Source organism: Bos taurus, chromosome 4, assembly GCF_002263795.3.
Source record: "Bos taurus isolate L1 Dominette 01449 registration number 42190680 breed Hereford chromosome 4, ARS-UCD2.0, whole genome shotgun sequence".
Lineage (NCBI taxonomy): Eukaryota > Metazoa > Chordata > Mammalia > Artiodactyla > Bovidae > Bos > Bos taurus.
Genome location: NC_037331.1, coordinates 66737575 through 66755920, shown reverse-complemented (window position 1 = coordinate 66755920; position 18346 = coordinate 66737575). Strand labels below are relative to the sequence as shown.

At 43.5% G+C, this 18346-nt stretch overlaps 1 protein-coding gene across 1 annotated transcript in view; it reads left to right on the top strand.

Moving 5' to 3' along the window:
• CHN2 (chimerin 2) overlaps positions 1-18346 on the top strand; it is a 337298-nt gene that overhangs the window by 214996 nt on the left and 103956 nt on the right. The gene's annotated exons all lie outside the window — the stretch shown is intronic.

The following is an 18346-nucleotide window of genomic DNA, read 5'->3' as shown; positions in this document are numbered from 1 at the left end:
GCTCCATCTCCAGTTCTACCCAGCGGGCCAAATACATAGTATTTGTATTTGCTTCTCTTAGGACTTGATGCCCATGTGTGATGCACAGGTCAGTGATCCCTCTTGAAGGTGGTCTTACCTAGATAACAGATTTTATTGACAGATATGGGCGCATTAGCCGTGATGATGGCTATATCTCTAGGAGACTTGGAAAGATACAGTCATCATCACGGCTGATGCCCCCGTCTCTGGCTCTGTCTCTGGGAGGCTTGTCCATTGCCCCAGAGGAGGAGTTGTTGGGCCTCGTCGAGGATGAGACCCTCCCAAATGGGTGATGCTCAAGCTGGTGGCACCGTGGCAGGATGTGGCGAGGAGGGTCTGATTTTCCTCTCCAGTAAGTTGCTGTTTATGTGAAAGACGACGCCGCAGTTTGCTAGCAGATTTTTTGGATGTGTCCCTTCAGGAACCATCTGCTTTGACTGGTCCTATCTGTTTTCCACTGAAACAAAGTGACAGCCAGCCATGCCAGTCAGCCCCCCTGAGCCTGTGCCTAGCTTCTCAGGCGAGCCTGGACTGGGGCAGATAGAAATGAGCAGAGTTGAGCACGGCTCCTTCTGGTGTTTGCTAATCCTTAATTAAACCGGAACAGCCCCCCTCATCCTCTTGTTGTCCAGTGTGAGCAAAAAGCAGAGGAACCTCAGGTTGACTGACCGGGCTTCAGCTTTGGCAACGGGGATGCACAGAAAGCACCCAGGGCAGGAGGAGAGCAGAGGATGGCAGGCGGGCCTGCTGGCAGACAGGGCGTGATCCTAATTGATTTGCTAATTGAGCTTTAGAGCCTAGGAGAACCTGCCTCAGAATCACGTCAGTTGAGCAGCTGGCCCATGAAAAAATCATTTGCCATTTTCATTTTATAACTCCAGAGTCTCCAAAGCACCTGTTTATTTTTTGGCGAATAATTGATTTGGGAAATGATAGGGTTCCTGATTGTTTACCTTTCAACAGAAGAGAGAGGACTTGTGTCCCAGCTTTCTGGGAGTTTGTTCCTGTCTAAGCAAAAGCCGTTCCTTAGTCTGTTTGCAAAAATCTGTTCAGAAAGTAATTTAGAATAGAAAATCCAGAAGCCGACTTTCCCGGCCATGACAAATCAGAAGATGAATTGTAAAATAAATCTCTGAAGTGGTGTTTATATTTCTGAATTGGAGAGAAATGCCACCCAAAAGGCAATCTGTTACAACTGCAGACAATGCATTAGAACATTTCTAGGAGAAGAAGTGAATAGGAAGTGACTCTGGTGTATTTGGGATGAGAGTTTAGATCATGGGTATTGGAATTGATATTCGTAGATTTTTGTCGTCCCCCAAGAGGAAAGTTGGGTCACTAGGAACTGATATTTCTAGATGATAGTCCCATAAGGAAGCTTACATGAAAAAATATATCCTTTCTTGTAGGGCATTTTGTATTTATTTATTAAAATTAAATTTTAGAGAAAATCATCAGATTAACAATTACTTTGAGTGAGCCGCCCAGTACACGTTTACCTTTTTCAGGAAAAGGTAGATAAAGAAAGCATTGAAGGAGGAAGTCCAGACTCAGTGAAAGGTTTGACGGATGGGCAACAGTGGCGCCGAGTTCTTGGACATTAATGGTGCAGTGGTTGACTTTCCTGGAGGACGCTCCCAGCACTGGGTCTGGTCATTTGCTGGGGGTCACTCATTTTGTTAGTGGATTGTGAAGTAACTTCGTACAACTCCATCTGTTTCTTTCTGACCTTATTGACAAGTGGAATTATTAAAAGTCTCAGTCTTGCCAGAAATCCTATTTCCCTTAAGGGCAGGTCAGTGGACTGTTGCCATGGCGGCAGTGACTCAAAAAGAGGTGGCAGAAACTTGAATGGATTGACTGAGAAATGCCCGGGGCACCTGTCTGCTTCAGTAATGGCATGTCTTGAGGGTTTTAATGAGTGAAATGAGTAGGCTTCCTAATATTTCTTAAATTCAGACAGCCCAGCATTTCATTTTCCAGAGTACTTAAACTTCATCTGCCCACATATTTTATTGATCATTTCCTAATGAATCCAGAGATACGTGTAAATCCTAGAATATTAACAATGTTAATTGGCAAAAAGATATTACCTACCCTATCAGATTTGAGTGGTTTCCAGATTTACCTCCTGTCAAGGTGGTTAGCAGTGAACTTGATTTTAATAACTGGAGACGAGGCAGGGAGAGGAGAGGGTGCAAGTGAAAAAACAAAAAAACACTGTGGTGGTTAGCCGACAGGGATCTGTTTCCCTTCTGATTCTTTAATTGATTTTTAAAACATTACTATATGTAAGTGCCACCATTTGGTGCATTTAATTAAAACGGTCATGCCCGGCATCATTTCTTTTATGAAATTAATTTCAGAAATTATTCCATAGATTGCTTGTTTACTGATCTCCGGAACCTGTGCTATAAACAATGTAAGAGTAGCAACAGGATTCAACATCAGTTTAGACTTTTGCAGTTGGTAAACAGATTTCACGCATGTGAAATAATTTTCCACTTTATTTTCAGAGCAGCTTTGCCAGGTACATAGGGCAGGAATGATTATCCCCATTTTATTGAAAAAGCCACAATGGCAGGACAAGGAATCAAACCCAGACTTCCTAACTCCAAGTTCAAAGCTTCTTAAATCTATGGAGCAGCTGGACCTCATTCTGTTCTTATTGCCTTAAGCAAAGACCTTTGCTTTTGACCATCCTGAGTCAATTGATGGTAAGAATCTCTTAATATTTACATGTGTTTTTGAAAATACACTGCTATTACTAGCTCTAATAAGTAAATTGTCTTGTAAAGAATTTTATTATTAGTGAAAGTTGCTCAGTCATGTCTGACTCTTTGCAACCCCATGGACTATATAGTCCATGGAATTCTCCAGGCCAGAATTCTGGAGTGGGTAGCCTTTCCCTTCTCCAAGGGATCTTCCCAATCCAGGTCTCCCACATTGCAGGCAGATTCTTTACCAGCTGAGCTACAAGGGAAGCCTTGTAAAGGATACCTGACTGAATCAAATATATGTGATAACCATATTTTCAATGAAAAGTGAGAGTAAAATTGTTAGTCACTCAGTCATGTCTGACCCCATGGACTGTAACCCACCAGGCTCCACTGTCCATGTAATTCTCTAGGCAAGAATACTGGAATAGGTAGCCATTCCCTTCTCCAGGGCATCTTCCTGACCCAGGGATCCAACCCGAGTCTCCCTCAGTACAGGCAGATTCTTTACCATCTGAGCCACCAGGGAAACCCCAATATTTTCAGTAACACATGTTTATTAAGTAAAGTTATTTGCTGAGTTAAATTGTATTTATGCTTTACTGGAGAAAAATCATTTGTACTCTTGGTGTAATACAAGCACACTATAGAATATAGTTTACCAGTTAATCATTTCCCTAATTTTTATAATAGCAAATGTCAGAAAATGATCTAAATGCTCATCAGTTGGGGATTACTTAGAATGAATTATGGTACACCCATATACAGGACGGAGAGGGCAATGGCACCCCACTCCAGTACTCTTGTCTGGAAAATCCCATGGACGGAGGAGCCTGGTAGGCTGCAGTCCACGGGGTCGCAAAGAGTCGGACACGACTGAAATGACTTAGCAGCAGCAGCAGCATATACAGGAATATCATGCAACCACAGAAAAGAAAGAGGATGTTCTCATATGGATTAATTTGAAAGTTAATTACTCAGGGTTATCAAATGCAAAAACAGATATAGTATGCATAGTATGGTTTTATTTACGTAAACCAGGAAAAAAGATTTTACATATTTTTTTTCTAGGAAAATTATAAAATACCCCCCGAAGGATGATGAGCTAGTATGAGGACTGCCAGTGGGGAGTGGGAAGGGGGCGTCTAAGATATAAGGGTGGGAAGGAGACTCCTGCTACTATTTTGTACTCTTTGAATTTTGAACCATGATAAATCCTATTCAGAAAATTAATTAAGAAAATAATGCATTATGTCCTAAATTCACATACATTAAAGCAAAGCCTGAGTTAAACATCCTCCATACTCATCGTGTTACCCCACCCCCACCCCCTGCCCCTGGACCCAGACTGTTTTCCCATCCCTTCTTACCGGTCCCCTTCCCCATCCTGTTAGCTGTTTCTTTTTTTTTTCTTTCATTTCTCTTTTGGATTGTTAGTAAAGAGGCTGTAGTTAGCAGCCTTTCACTGAAGGCTGAAGATGGTAATTATAGCGTAGGACCTAAATCACGAACCAGAGTGTGGCGTGACTATGCCTGGAAATGGGCTGACTATTGCTTCCTCCCGACCTTGCCCCCTGCCCACTACAGAACCCTCAGCGGTGCTCCCCTGGGGCTCTTCCCAGCACCCCCCCCCATTTTACATGCCTTTTCACCCCACCCCACCCTCCTCAAGCTGCCCCAGGCCAGCTCCCAGATTCCTCCCACTTTCCTAGGCAGCAAGGAAGGCTCTCTGGTTTCTGCTTGTCTTGCTGTGAAACTAGGAGAGTGGCCTTGTCAGGAGTGAAGGACTCTGAGCCCTCACCGTGAGGAGTGGCACATCTCAGGCCACCAAGATGGTGTATCTCCCTCCGTGTTCTCTCTGCGTGGCTCCTGCCGCCCCTGAGCTGCGCCCTGACCCGCTGGGGCATTGTGAGAAACTAGAGCCTGGAGGAGGAGGATACTGGAGACCGCCTCGTGCATCCCCTTTGTTTTATACAAGAGGACACTGAGGCACCCAGCTCCTTGGTCTGGTGTATTTCAGAGACATCTAGAGGTCACAGAGGCTTGGATAGAGAAAAAAGAATGCTTTAAAATAACCTGCCCCTTAGATGTTCTCTTAAAGTTAAGATCTTTGAGGAGCACAAGTCATATGTACAGGACTCCCAAGTGAATGAATGAAAAGTGAAAAATGAATTCATAAGGCAGTCTTAAATGTGTCAGGGCCCAACAGGAAATAGAAGACAGATTCACTGGGGTTTTGAAGAGAAGCTGATTAACAAGAGATCTTTCTCAAGGACTGGCAATGGCGGGAGCTGCTGAAGGGACTGGAGGAAGGCACTGGGGTTCCTGGAGCCTGATGAGAGCTGGAGAGGAGACTCCCACCAGAGGGGGCTGCCACAGAAGGTGGGGTGTGAGAGGGGCTCCTGTAGCGGGCGCTCCTATAAAAACAGAGCTCCCACAGGAGGGCAATAGAGAGAGACCCCTACAATCAAGCCAGGGTGTGAGCCTTGGGTGCTGCGCCACTCAAGAGGCAGGGGGCAGTGGAAGAAATACCTCATCTTCTCTCTCCTCCCGCCCTGCGATCTCCTGCCTGTATCTCTCACTGGACAAGCCCCACTGGAAGCTAGAGGACAAAGGAGCCAGGGATACAGTTAATCAGTTTCCCCACCACAAGCGAAAGCAGGATAGGATTGAATTTGACGCAAGGGATGTGGCAGAGAGTAACCAATACAACTGCAAGTGATGAATAGAATAAAATCTGTGCAAGCAGTGTGTTAACCTTGTTCGAATTCTATTAGAATGTTGGTTCACCAGGTTCAGAAACCATGACTGACATTACTGCAAGTTTGTGAGGTATCCCTTTATGTGGATGGGCTCCACCACTGCGCCCTTATGGGAGAGGTCTTGGTCCTGGAGGGTGGAGAGGCTTTGTGACTTTATCGAGGACAGTTGATTCAAGCATGGTGTCACCCATTGCCCTCCCCAAGCTGAGATGCTGCATCCATATGCCAAAGAAAGAGCCTGCATTGTTCACGTATAAGGCATCCTGGGGCTGGAAAAGACGTTCATATGACAGGCTCTGGAAAACCTGTAGAACTGCTCTGCAGGTGGTCCCTTGGAAATATGTAAGTGGCATAACCAGTCTTTTCTCGGGAGAAAGGATAAATGAAGATGAGCATAACTTAGCTAGTAAAAGCGACAGGTGCAGTAATGACTCTGATCACCCATCTTCCTCCTCGCACACACGGCATCATAAAATGGAATGCAATATAATGCTGTAAGGATGAATGGATTTGAACTTGGATTACATTTGTTCATGAAACCAGGTTTTACCAGAGTGTTATTTTAAATCAGAATCTCCTGACAGTGTGAAACTTATCGTGCAGTCTGAAAAAGAGCTGATTTGGCTAGGTCAGTGGTTCTCAAACCAGCTTCAAATTAGAATCACCCTGGGAGCTTTTTTAGAAAAGACCCATGTTAACCCCTCCTGACTTAACTGAATTAAAGCCTCTACTGGTGAAGCTCAAGCCTATTTTTAAGGTTCTCCAGATGATTCTACAGTTCTCAACCCCTGGTTAGATGAAAGGTCAGATGGGGAAGTAAAGGTTATCAGATACTTGGGGAAGCATTTTCTTTTAAGGACACCTGTCCCACTCTCTTTAATGCCTCTTCTTTTTCTGAGACTCTTTTTTGTTCTAATTTAGGCACTGGCATTCTTTCTCACCTCTACCTCTGCATAAAAAGTCCTCCATGTAAAAATTCTTAAGAGTAGACTCTTGCGATTCTGATTACTCAGTTTGGTTCAAAGGTTTGTGCATTGTTCCTTTTTCCCTGAGTCCTTTCCCTGGGTTATTGGCTAAAATTTGAATGATGGGGAAAATTAAATGTAGAATGATTAAGAGAATTTAATGAAGAAACAAGGAAAAGCCAGTGTCTCTTCTTTAGGTGCTTTGTCTGTGTACTTGGTTGCGTCTGACTCTTTGTGACCCCGTGGACTGTAGCCCACCAGGCTCCTCTGTCCATTGAATTTTTCAGATGAGAATACTGGAATGGGTTGCCATTTCTCCCTTCAGGGGATCTTACCAACCCAGGGATTGAACCCAAGTCTCCTGTGTCTTCTGCATTGCAGACAGATTCTTTACCCACTGAGCCATCGGGGAAGTCCTCTCTGGGGCTAGGAGGTGGTTTTCTTAAGACAAAGTTTATAGGACAAGGATTCTTTTCTGCCCACTGGGGAGTTTTCAAAGATACCAATGCCTGGGACACACCCCCAGAAAACAGATTTAACTACTTAGGATAAGAGCTGAGCATCTGGAGTTTAGATTCTCTGGGCGATTCTGATACACAGCTAAAGCTGAGAATCTCTGCTGTAGAGGAATAACTAAAATTGAGTTACGTTGTTTGGTTCACTATCTTTTATCAGAGAGTTACTCTTTTTTTTTTTTTTCTTTTTACCATCCCCTCGCTATCAGTGGTCTCAAGATAAGAGCTTTACAGTAACAAAAAGAAAAGTTATCCTAATACATTCAGTGTGTGTTAGAAGAAGATGGTTCCAACCCTCCTCATTCATCCCCATCCAAAATCTCTCTAGAAAAGAGCTCAATGCAATCCTTGTTGGAATATTGTCTATGCAAATAGTGCCATCTAGTGGCTCAGAAAAGAGTAACATGCTGGCTGCCATCTCAAAAGACCACACTTAAACAGATGTGGGAGTGATGAGCAAGAACAAATTTTTTGCAGTGAATCCACTGAATTGACCCCATTTCCTCAGGTTTTGTGGTATAAATCGGGCTATGCAATGGCTAGCGGGTATCTGTTTTGTGGTTCATGCTCATTCTTTGTGTAAGCAGATAGACAGTTCTGCCAGCCTGGGACACTTAGATGTACAAAAAGCCCCAGTGATCTTATTCACTGAGATTCTGGTCTAGAGATGCTAGAAAAAATTTTTTAATTTGTTTATTTTTGGCTGCAGTGGGTGTTCATTGCTTTGTGCAGACTTTCTCTAGTTGCGGCCGTTAGGAGCTGCTCTCTAGTTGCAGTGTGCCGGCTTCTCATTGCAGTGACTTCTCTTGCTGCGGAGCACGGGTTCGAGGTGCACAGGCTTCCGTAGTTGCAGCTCCGGGGCCCTAGGGCACGGGCTCAGTAGCTGTGGTCCATGGGCTTAGTTGCTCCACAGCATGGACCAAGGATCAAACCTGTGTCCCCTGCATTGGCAAGCAGATTCCTATCCATTGTGCCACCAGGGAAGTCTAAGATGCTCAAATTTTTTGACCTCAGGGTCCTTTTGTACTTTTTAAATTACCGGGGACCCCAAGAGTTTTTGTTTATGTGAGTTATATCTGCTGGTACTTCCTGCTTTCAAAAGTAAAACTGAGAAAAAAATTCTTTTCAACATCACGATAGTAAAGTCATTCTGTTTTTGCGTAAATAATGTATTTTTGTGACGAATAACCCCATTCCCAAAAAGAGAAAATGAGAATATTGTCCTTGTTTCACAATTTGTAAATCTCTTAAATGTCTGGCCTAACAGACAACATCTTGATTCTCACATCTGCTTCTGTGTTCAACTTGTGATTTATATTGCTTTGTCTGAACTATAGGAAGAAGCTCTGGCCTCAGACGTATATGTCATTGGCAAAAGGAAGGATTTTTTTAACTTTTTATTTTGTATTGGTATATAGCCAATTAACAATGTTGTCATATACATGTATGCATTCTCCCCCAAATTCCCCTCCTTTCCAGGCTGCCACATAACATTGAGCAAGAGTTCCATGTGCTATACAATAGGTCCTTGTTGGTTATCCATTTTAAATATAGCAGTGTGTACATTTGGGTTTTTTTACCTCTTTTTTTTTTTTTTTACAATAGAACAAAACAAGTGTAGTTTCTCAAAGGTTACTTGCAATGTCAGTCAGTTGGAACAGGCAATTAATAAAAATAGTTTTGGGCACTGTGAGAGGATCACCCAAACATCAGTGGACCACACTTGGAGAACTGCTGCTCTGGGTAACCACTGGATGGACAAAAACACGCCTTTTAAAGAAGTTTCTATTTGTACACCTCCAGAGAGGCATTTGGGAGGAATGACTGTTCCACTTGTATCCCCTTTGACTATGGGGGTGAAAGCTTCTGTCACCCGGGACTGTTGTCCACCCCGGCAGGGAGACTGCTGAGTTTGCCCTGTTTACAACCTCTGAGTTCTTCCTAGGGGCCTTCCCTGGGGGTGGGCAACAGAACTGATGCGGGGGCCTCTGTCACTTGGAAACAGCTTTCCAGGTAATTCTGATGCATATTCCAACAAAGAACCAGCCACCTGCTCTTACTCCTTTCTCTGTACAGATGAGAAACTGAGGCCCACGTCTCAAGGTTACATGGTGACTTTGAGCACTGGTGGGACGAGACGCCACCTTGGGGAATCCCATTATTCTCCTTCCTTGGCCTGGTGCGGGGTGTCACCCTCTTTCTTACTCCTCTGGCCCCTCTCCTTCTACCAGCTGTGCATCCATCTGGTCAGGACTTACCGGTCTCCCCACCTCTACTCCCACAGTGAGGAACCGTCATTTTTTTTAAATTTTATTTAACTTTACAATATTGTATTGGTTTTGCCATATATCAAAATGAATCTGCCACAGGTGTACATGTGTTCCCCATCCTGAACCCTCCTCCCTCCTCCCTCCCCATACCATCCCTCTGGGTCATCCCAGTGCACCAGCCCCAAGCATCCAGTATCGTGCATCGAACCTGGACTGGCAACTCGTTTCATATATGATATTATACATATTTCAATGCCATTCTCCCAAATAATCCCACCCTCTCCCTCTCCCACAGAGTCCAAAAGACTGTTCTGTACATCAGTGTCTCTTTTGCTGTCTCGTATACAGGGTTATTGTTACCATCTGTCTAAATTCCATATATATGCGTTAGTATACTGTATTGGTGTTTTTCGTTCTGGCTTACTTCACTCTGTATAATAGGCTCCAGGTTCATCCACCTCATTAGAACTGATTCAAATGTATTCTTTTTAATGGCTGAGTAATACTCCATTGTGTATATGCACCACAGCTTTCTTATCCATTCATCTGCTGATGGACATCTAGGTTGCTTCCATGTCCTGGCTATTATAAACAGTGCTGCGATGAACATTGGGGTACACGTGTCTCTTTCCCTTCTGGTTTCCTCAGTGTGTATGCCCAGCAGTGGGATTGCTGGATCATAAGGCAGTTCTATTTCCAGTTTTTTAAGGAATCTCCACACTGTTCTCCACAGTGAGGAGCCGTCATTTTTGCCACCTAGCACTGTGCACTGTCTTTTGGAAAACCACGCCCCAGGCCAACTCGCCCCACGCCTGCAAGTCTCAGTTTAGGTGGGTGGTTTAAGGCTGATCCAAGGGGTCATATTTCCATGGCTTCTGTGGTTGGGTCAAGAGTGGGCATGCAACAACTCACATCCCATAAAACCAATAAACTTGCACTGTGAGTTCCTGAAGAAGGCGCTTCTACCTTCTTTCTTCTGAGCTGGAGTCAACAGGAAGTAGAGTCTGGGTGGCTGAAGCCTTCTAACCATCACTTAGAGCCAGAGAAAGTGGAGCCGGGAAGTGAGGCGTAAGAAACTGAGTCCCAACCAAGGGAATGTTTCCGCGGAGTTTAGGTGTCTGCTGTATTTGTAACCAGAAGCACTCTAACTCACACTGCCCCTACCCCCTCCTTCCACACGCTCATTCTGCACTCGCTGCTTGTTAGTGTTATTGAGAAAGCTCAGACAGTCACACTCAGGGTCCACTTTAATAGAATCATACTCACCATTCTTTCCCACGATGACATTAAATCAGAAAAAGGGGCATCTTGTGTTTACTGAAATGGGTAGGAATGTAGCACCTGGGTTACCAGGTGGACAAGAGAAATAACCCCCAAACCACCTCTGGGGTTCACCTCTCCTTCTCTTGGCCCCTGGCTCTGAAGAAGTGGATCTGTAGATTTCTTAATAAAGACATGCACTTAAATAAGATTATGGCAATCTGTTAAAGAGTCCTAGTGAACTCTGATGAACCAAATTGTTATCTGCTCATGGCTTTACCAGGAAACCTTTTTTTAACAGAATGGGAAGAAATGTGGCCCCATCTGTAGCATAGGATCTGGCCAAAGGGAGCCTGTATTGAATAGGAGACCTCCCAGGTTATCAGTAATACAGAGGATATGAATTGGAAACCTGCAGACCCTGAAGAAAGAAAGGTTGAAATTCCAGCCTGGAGTCTTTATGAATTAAAAGCTTAGCGTACAAGAATGCATAGGATTATTTCTAGACCAACCATGGAGAAAAAGAAGGATTTTTTCCTGGATAATTTCTACTGACATTAATGGAAGTGAGATTGTCAGAGCTACCTCTTAGGTGATTTGTGTCTGTTACCTCTGAAACAGGCTGCAGAACTGGCATTCCTCATTCCTCAACAATGAAATGTCTGGCTGGGTTTTATGACAACAGTTTATAAATGCCCTCATTGGTTTTGTCTCTCTTTACACATAATCACTTTGAAGTTTCCACAAAGTTAATAATTCACTTTGTACCTAGTCCCCATTTATGAAGCTAATGGTGTCTAACCATCAGAAGAATGAAGTTTACAAATACAGCTTTTATGGCTCTCATGTGATTCAGTGACTTAAAACAATTATTAAGGAGTCAAATGCCTGTCTTATGTAACGGATTCTTCCTTAATACTCAAATTGAAAGTCAGAAATAAGATACAGAAAGATCCCCAACATCCTTTAACAGAATAGGGCTAGTTATAATTTGTCACCGTTTATATAAATCCCATGTAAAACAATTCATGATATAAAATAATTCTAATACTTGTAATCTTGAATGATTGTAGGAAATTTATACTTACCAGAAAAGAACTTTGAATTTATCAAGCATAGCATAAATTTTAATCCATTATAGAGCTATATGATTTCATTCAGCTTCATAACAGTCTTTAAGTTTTGAGTTCCTATGCTTTATCAATAAAAAAGAAAAAAAAAAATATATATATATATAAACCCCTAGTTGGGGAGGCCCAGGGATAGCCTCTAGGTCATAGCACTAGTAACTATTAATTAGAACCTGGGTTGGCTGACTTCAAGGCTGCTGTCCTGTCTAGTCTACACACTGACAAGGTAAATTATCTTGCTTTGTGTCTAATTTGAAAACTGCTAAACAAAGCACTATATTGGGAATTGTTTCCCTCTTTAGATACCAGTCCTCCTGTCTCTCTGTGGTGTGATTCTAATCATCAGCTGCTCTGGACTAATTTGTTCTTAGAAAGAAATATGTCTGGCTAAGAGAGTTCCTTAAGAAGACAAGTGTTCATTACAGACAAATATGCCTACCTCTGTGATTTCTGAATGAAAATCCCTCTGTGTCTCTTTAGCCTGAAGCTCTATAAATTTTAAAATGATTCGGCAATGTTGTCAAGCTCAATATGTGGACCTCCCCTAAATCCCATAGTGACAAGTATGAAATGCATGCTTCAGTAGCAAGCCAGCATCTCACACCTTCCAGCTGTGATGGAATAAATTGGAATGAGAGGAACTGAAGGCAGAGTTACCCTCATGTATGTGAGGAAGTACTGCCTGACCCTGTCCCCCCAGCTTTGAAGCACTGCCTGAACTGTGGGGTTGTAAAATGAGATACATAGAGTTTTTAATTTACTGGATTCTTTCTTCCTCTAGTAAATTAAGTGTAAAAATCAACCAGGTAACAAGAAAAGGAAGAAACACTAGCATTTATTGAGCTTCTATCATGTACAAGGTGCTGGAGAGGGTGTTTTGGGTTTCTGCCCTCATAATGGCTCCGGGCAGGAAGAACTGGGGCGATTGAAGTAACTTATTCATGACCACAGGCTTCCTAGGTGGCGCTAGTGGTAAAAAACCCACCTGCCAATGCAGGAGATGTAAGAGACCCTGGTTCGATCTCTGGGTTGAGCAGATCTCCTGGAGGAGGGCATGGCAGCCCACTCCAGTACTTCTGCCTGGAGAATCCCATGGACAGAGGGGCCTGGTGGGCTACAGTCCATAGGGTCACAAAGAGTCAGTCACAGCTGAAGTGACTTGACATGCACACACGCATGTATTCATGACTACTCAGCTGGTGTGTGAGCCAGAACCCAACCCTTGGCTGTCTTGATGTGGAAGCCCCTTCAAGAGCTCCCTGCTACCTGAAAGTGAACTCAGGGGTGGTACACAGCACCTGTGATGATTTTGTCCCCTTAGCCAGTCAGCCTGCACACATGTCTGCCCTCATCTACTTCATCTTCCCAGCCTGGTCCATGAGGTGAGCACATGTGAACCATTAACATGTCCTGAGCACACCAGCTGACGTCATGCCCCTCAGCCTTTACTGAGTTTCCTCCAACTTTCTACAGTGCCACCTTACTCAGCCAGCCCCCGACCCTGACCCAGGGAACTCCACCTATCTTTGTGGATCAAGCTCAGGCATTTTCCTACCTACAAAGTCTCTTCCCAGACCTCACCCAAGCCTTCTAGGACATGCTTTCCTTTGGCCACCTCACTATCACTTAGATATGACTCTGAATGCACTTAGTGTGCTGCACTGAAGAGTTTGCTTGTTTATTCATCCTTAATTATCTATAATCAATAACAAATAAATATTCACTGACCACCTAATCTGTCAAACACTGTTCTTCTCAAGGCTGACAAATCACAATTACAATGCCTAGCTCAGGATCACAAATGACATGAGCGCAGTAAGTGAGCCCCTGGGTCTTTGCTTAAAAAAAAAACTAAGGGAGAGGCTCTTGCTTCTCTGGAGTTGTTTTGTGTGTGTGTGTGTGTGTGGTGGGGGCGGGGTGGGTCAAGACAGACGGGTCATGGTGGAGAGTTCTGACAGAATGTGGTCCACTGGAGAGGCGAATGGCAAACCACTTCAGTATTCTTGCCTTGAGAACCCCATGAACAGTATGAAAAGGCAAAAACATAGGACACTGAAAGATGAACTCCCCAGGTCAGTAGGTGCCCAATATGCTACTGGAGATTAGTGGAGAAATAACTCCAGAAAGAATGAAAAGATGGAGCCAAAGCAAAAACAACACCCAGTTTTGGATGTGACTGGTGATAGAAGGAAGGTCCGATGCTGTGAAGAGCAATATTGCATAGGAACCTGGAATGTTAGGTCCATGAATCAAGGCAAATTGGAAGTGGTCAAACAGGAGATGGCAAGAGTGAACATCGACATTTTAGGAATCAGTGAACTAAAATGGACTGGAGAATGGGTGAATTTAACTCAGATGACCATTGTATCTACTACTGTGGGCAAGAATCCCTTAGAAGAAATGGAATAGCAATCATAGTCAACCAAAGAGTCTGAAATGCAGTACTTGGATACAATCTCAAAAACGACAGAATGATCTCTGTTTGTTTCCAAGGCAAACCATTCAATATCACAGTAATCCAAGTCTATGCTCCGACCAGTAATTCTGAAGAAGCTGAAGTTGAACAGTTCTATGAAGACCTACAAGACCTTCTAGAACTATCACCCAAAGAAAATGTCCTTTTCATTATAGGGGACTGGAATGTAAAAGTAGGAAGTCAAGAAACACCTGGAGTAACAGGCAAATCTGACCTTGGAGTACAGAATGAAGCAAGGCAAGGACTAATAGAGTTTTGCCAAGAGAAATGCACTGGTCATAGCAAACACCCTCTTCCAACAACACAAGAGAAGACTGTACACATGGACATCACCAGATGGTCAATACTGAAATCAGATTGATTATATTCTTTGCAGCCAAATATGGAGAAGTTCTATACAGTCAGCAAAAATAAGACCAGGAGCTGACTGTTGTTCAGATCATGAACTCCTTATTGCCAAATTCAGACTTAAATTGAAGAATGTAGGGAAAACCACTAGACCATTCAGGTATGACCTAAATCAAATCCCTTATGATTATACAGTAGAAGTGACAAATAGATTTAAGGGATTAGATCTGATAGAGTGCCTGATGAACTATGGACGGAGGTTCATGACATTGTACAGGCGACAGGGATCAAGACCATCCCCAGAAAAAGAAATGCAAAAAAGCAAAATGGCTGTCTGCGGAAGCCTTACAAATAGCTCTGAAAAGAAGAGGAGTGAAAGGCAAAGGAGAAAAGGAAAGATATACCCATTCGAATGCAGAGTTCCAAAGAATAGCAAGGAGAGATAAGAAAGCCTTCCCCAGTGATCAGTGCAAAGAAATAGAGGAAAAAAACAGAATGGGAAAGACTAGAGATCTCTTCAAGAAAATTAGAGATACCAAGGGAACATTTCATGCAAAGATGGGCACAATAAAGGACAGAAATGGTATGGATCTAACAGAAGCAGAAGATGTTAAGAAGAGGTGGCAAGAATACACAGAAGAACTGTACAAAAAAGATCTTCACGACCCAGATAATCATGATGGTGTAATCACTCACCTAGAGCCAGACATCCTGGAATGTAAAGTCAAGTGGACCTTAGGAAGCATCACTATGAACAAAGCTAGTGGAGGTGATGGAATTCCAGTTGAGCTATTTCAAATTCTGAAAGATGATGCTGTGAAAATGCTGCACTCAATATGCCAGCAGATTTGGAAAACTCAGCAGTGGCCACAGGACTGGAAAAGGTCAGTTTTCATTCCAATCCCCAAAAAAGGCATTGCCAAAGAATGCTCAAACTACCACACAATTGGACTCATCTTTCATGCTAGTAAAGTAATGCTCAAAATTCTCTAAGCCAGGCTTCAACAGTACGTGAACCGTGAACTTCCAGATGTTCAAGCTGGTTTTAGAAAAGGCAGACGAACCAGAGATCAAATTGCCAACATCTGTTGGATTATCAAAAAAGCAAGAGAGTTCCAGAAAAACGTCTACTTCTGTTTTATCAACTATGCCAAAGCCTTTGACTGTGTGGATCACAGCAGACTGTGGAAATTCTTAAAGAGATGCGAATACCATACCACCTGACCTGCCTCTTAAGAAATTTGTATGCAGATCAGGAAGCAACAGTTAGAACCGGACTTGAAACAACAGATTGGTTCCAAATTGGGAAAGGAGTATGTCAAGGCTGTATATTGTCACCCTGCTTATTTAACTTATATGCAGAGTACATCATGAGAAACGCTGGACTGGATGAAGCACAAGCTGAAATTGAGATTTCTGGGAGAAATATCAATAACCTCAGATATGCAGATGACACCACACTTATGGGAGAAAGCAAAGAACTAAAGAGCCTCTTGATGAAAGTGAAAGAGGAGAGTGAAAAAGTGAAATATTCAGAAAACGAAGATCATGGCATTCGGTCCCATCACTTCATGGCAAATAGATGGGGAAACAGTGGGAACAGTGTCAGACTATTTTTTTGGGCTCCAAAATCACTGCAGATGGTGACTGCAGCCATGAAATTAAAAGACGCTTACTCCTTGGAAGAAAAGTTATGAACAACCTAGACAGCATATTAAATGCAGAGACATTACTTTGCCAACAAAGGTCCATCTAGTCAAAGCTATGGTTTTTCCAGTAGTCATGTATGGATGTGAGAGCTGGACTATAAAGAAAGCTGAGTGCCAAAGAATTGATGCTTTTGAACTGTGATGTTGGAGAAGACTCTTGAGAGTACCTTGGACTGCAAGGAGATCCAACCAGTCCATCCTAAAGGAAATCAGTCCTGAATATTCATTGGAAGGACTGTAGTTGAAGCTGAAACTCCAGTACTTTGGCCAGCTGATGCAAAGAGCTGACTCATTTGAAAAAACCCTGATGCTGGGAAAGATTGAAGGTGGGAAGAGAAGGGGATGACAGAGGATGAGATGGCTGGATGGCATCACCGACTGAATGGACGTGAGTTTGAGTGATCATGGGGTGATGGACAGGGAGGCCTGGTGTGCTGCAGTCCTTGGAGTCGCAAAGAGTCGGACATTACTGAATGACTGAACTGACCTGGGGGGGCGGGTGCAAGGGCATGCTGTGCAGCATATGGGATCTTAGTTCCTCAACCAGAGCTCAAACCCTTGCTCTCTCTGCATTGGAAGCATGGAGTCTTAACTACTGGACCATCAGAGAAATCCCAAGACTCTTACTCTCTTAAGTGGATCTCTTGAGCAGCTCCAGCCTTGGTTTATGAGCTGATACACTTCCCTTTCTTTTTGTTCTAGTGCTGGTTTGGGTAGAATTTCTGTTTTATACAGTCAAAAGAGTTTTAATGGAATCACAAGGCAAGAGGCCCATGCCTGGTAGAAAAGGATCTTCCAGAAAAGGGAGATGTGTGGGCAGAACCTGGTAACAGGGTTGCAAACAGCAGGCTCCCAGGAGACAAGAGGGTCAGGGAGGGGAGGGGAGGCTGCTGAAACGGGTGAGCTGGAGAAGGGCCATGGGGCTTCCAGAGATACAAGCTTTAGAAAGGTGAGTTGATGCCAGCACAGAAGGTGGACTGGATGGAGGGAGACGAGGGCAGTGTAGGAGGCAGACGCGGTAACATTTGCGTCTACGTTTTCAGTTTCAGAAGCCATGTTTTTGTTTAGTCGCTATGTCATGTCCATGTTTGCAACCTCACTGAACTGTAGCCCGCCAGGCTCCTCTGTCCATGGGATTTCCCAGGTAAGAATACTGGAGCGGGTTGCCATTTCCATCTCCAGGGGATCTTCCTGACCCACGGATCGAACCCGCATCTCCTGCATCTCCTGCATTGCCATTGGATCCTTTATGGCTGAGCCACCGGGAAAGCCCTCCCAGAAGCCAATAGCTGTTGGCAAACTTTTTAAAGTTCACCTTTTCCATTTTTTAAGTGATGACACTATTACTAAAGCTAGTTATCATCCTACTCTTCCCAGTTACAGAAAGTGCAAGTTTGGTGAGTGATTTTTCACAAGGTATTCAATGTTGGGATGCAAGGGGAAGACTAGAAGCCCAGTGCTGCCCTTCTGTGCAGGAACTGGATCCGACTGAGCTGCATCAGCCCAGAGGGCTAATCTGTGCAGGACATGACCTTCTCTTCCCCAAAGCCCTCTCTCAAGGTCCTTTAAAGAGACACTCAGAATAAGTGCCTGTTAAATTAACGTGTTTGTATTCTTCCCTCATCCCCTCCCACACCAATAAAGAAAGCAATCAAATGCCTGCCTTTCTTAAAAAAGCTGTGGCCTTGAAAAATAATCAATGTTGAATTTGGTGAGAAAATAAAAATACTCATTAACTTGGACTTCACAAATCCTAACCTCTAACATCTACAAAAAAATTTACCTACTAATTAAATAGTTTAGAGGATATTAAAATGTAAATGCTTATTATTTAAGAGAGCAAAGGTTTTCTTCCAATTTGATGAGTGTGTAACAGCTCAGAATGGGATAGTAAGAGGGCAGCAATGTTTTGGCTGCTAATCACATTTTCTCTAGTCCAGTGTTTCTCAAATTTTAGCATACATGAGAATAGTCTGGAATGTTTGTTTACACAGATTTTAAGACCCCCTCCATCACTGATGATGCGGTAGGTATGGGCTGAGGTCTGGCTTCCCAGAAAATGCAGAAACTGCTGATCCAGGGACCACACTTTGGAACCACAGATCTAGTCAGTAGAGTGTGTGTGTGAGTGCTAAATGGTTTCAGTCGTGTCTGACTCTGCGACCCTATGGAC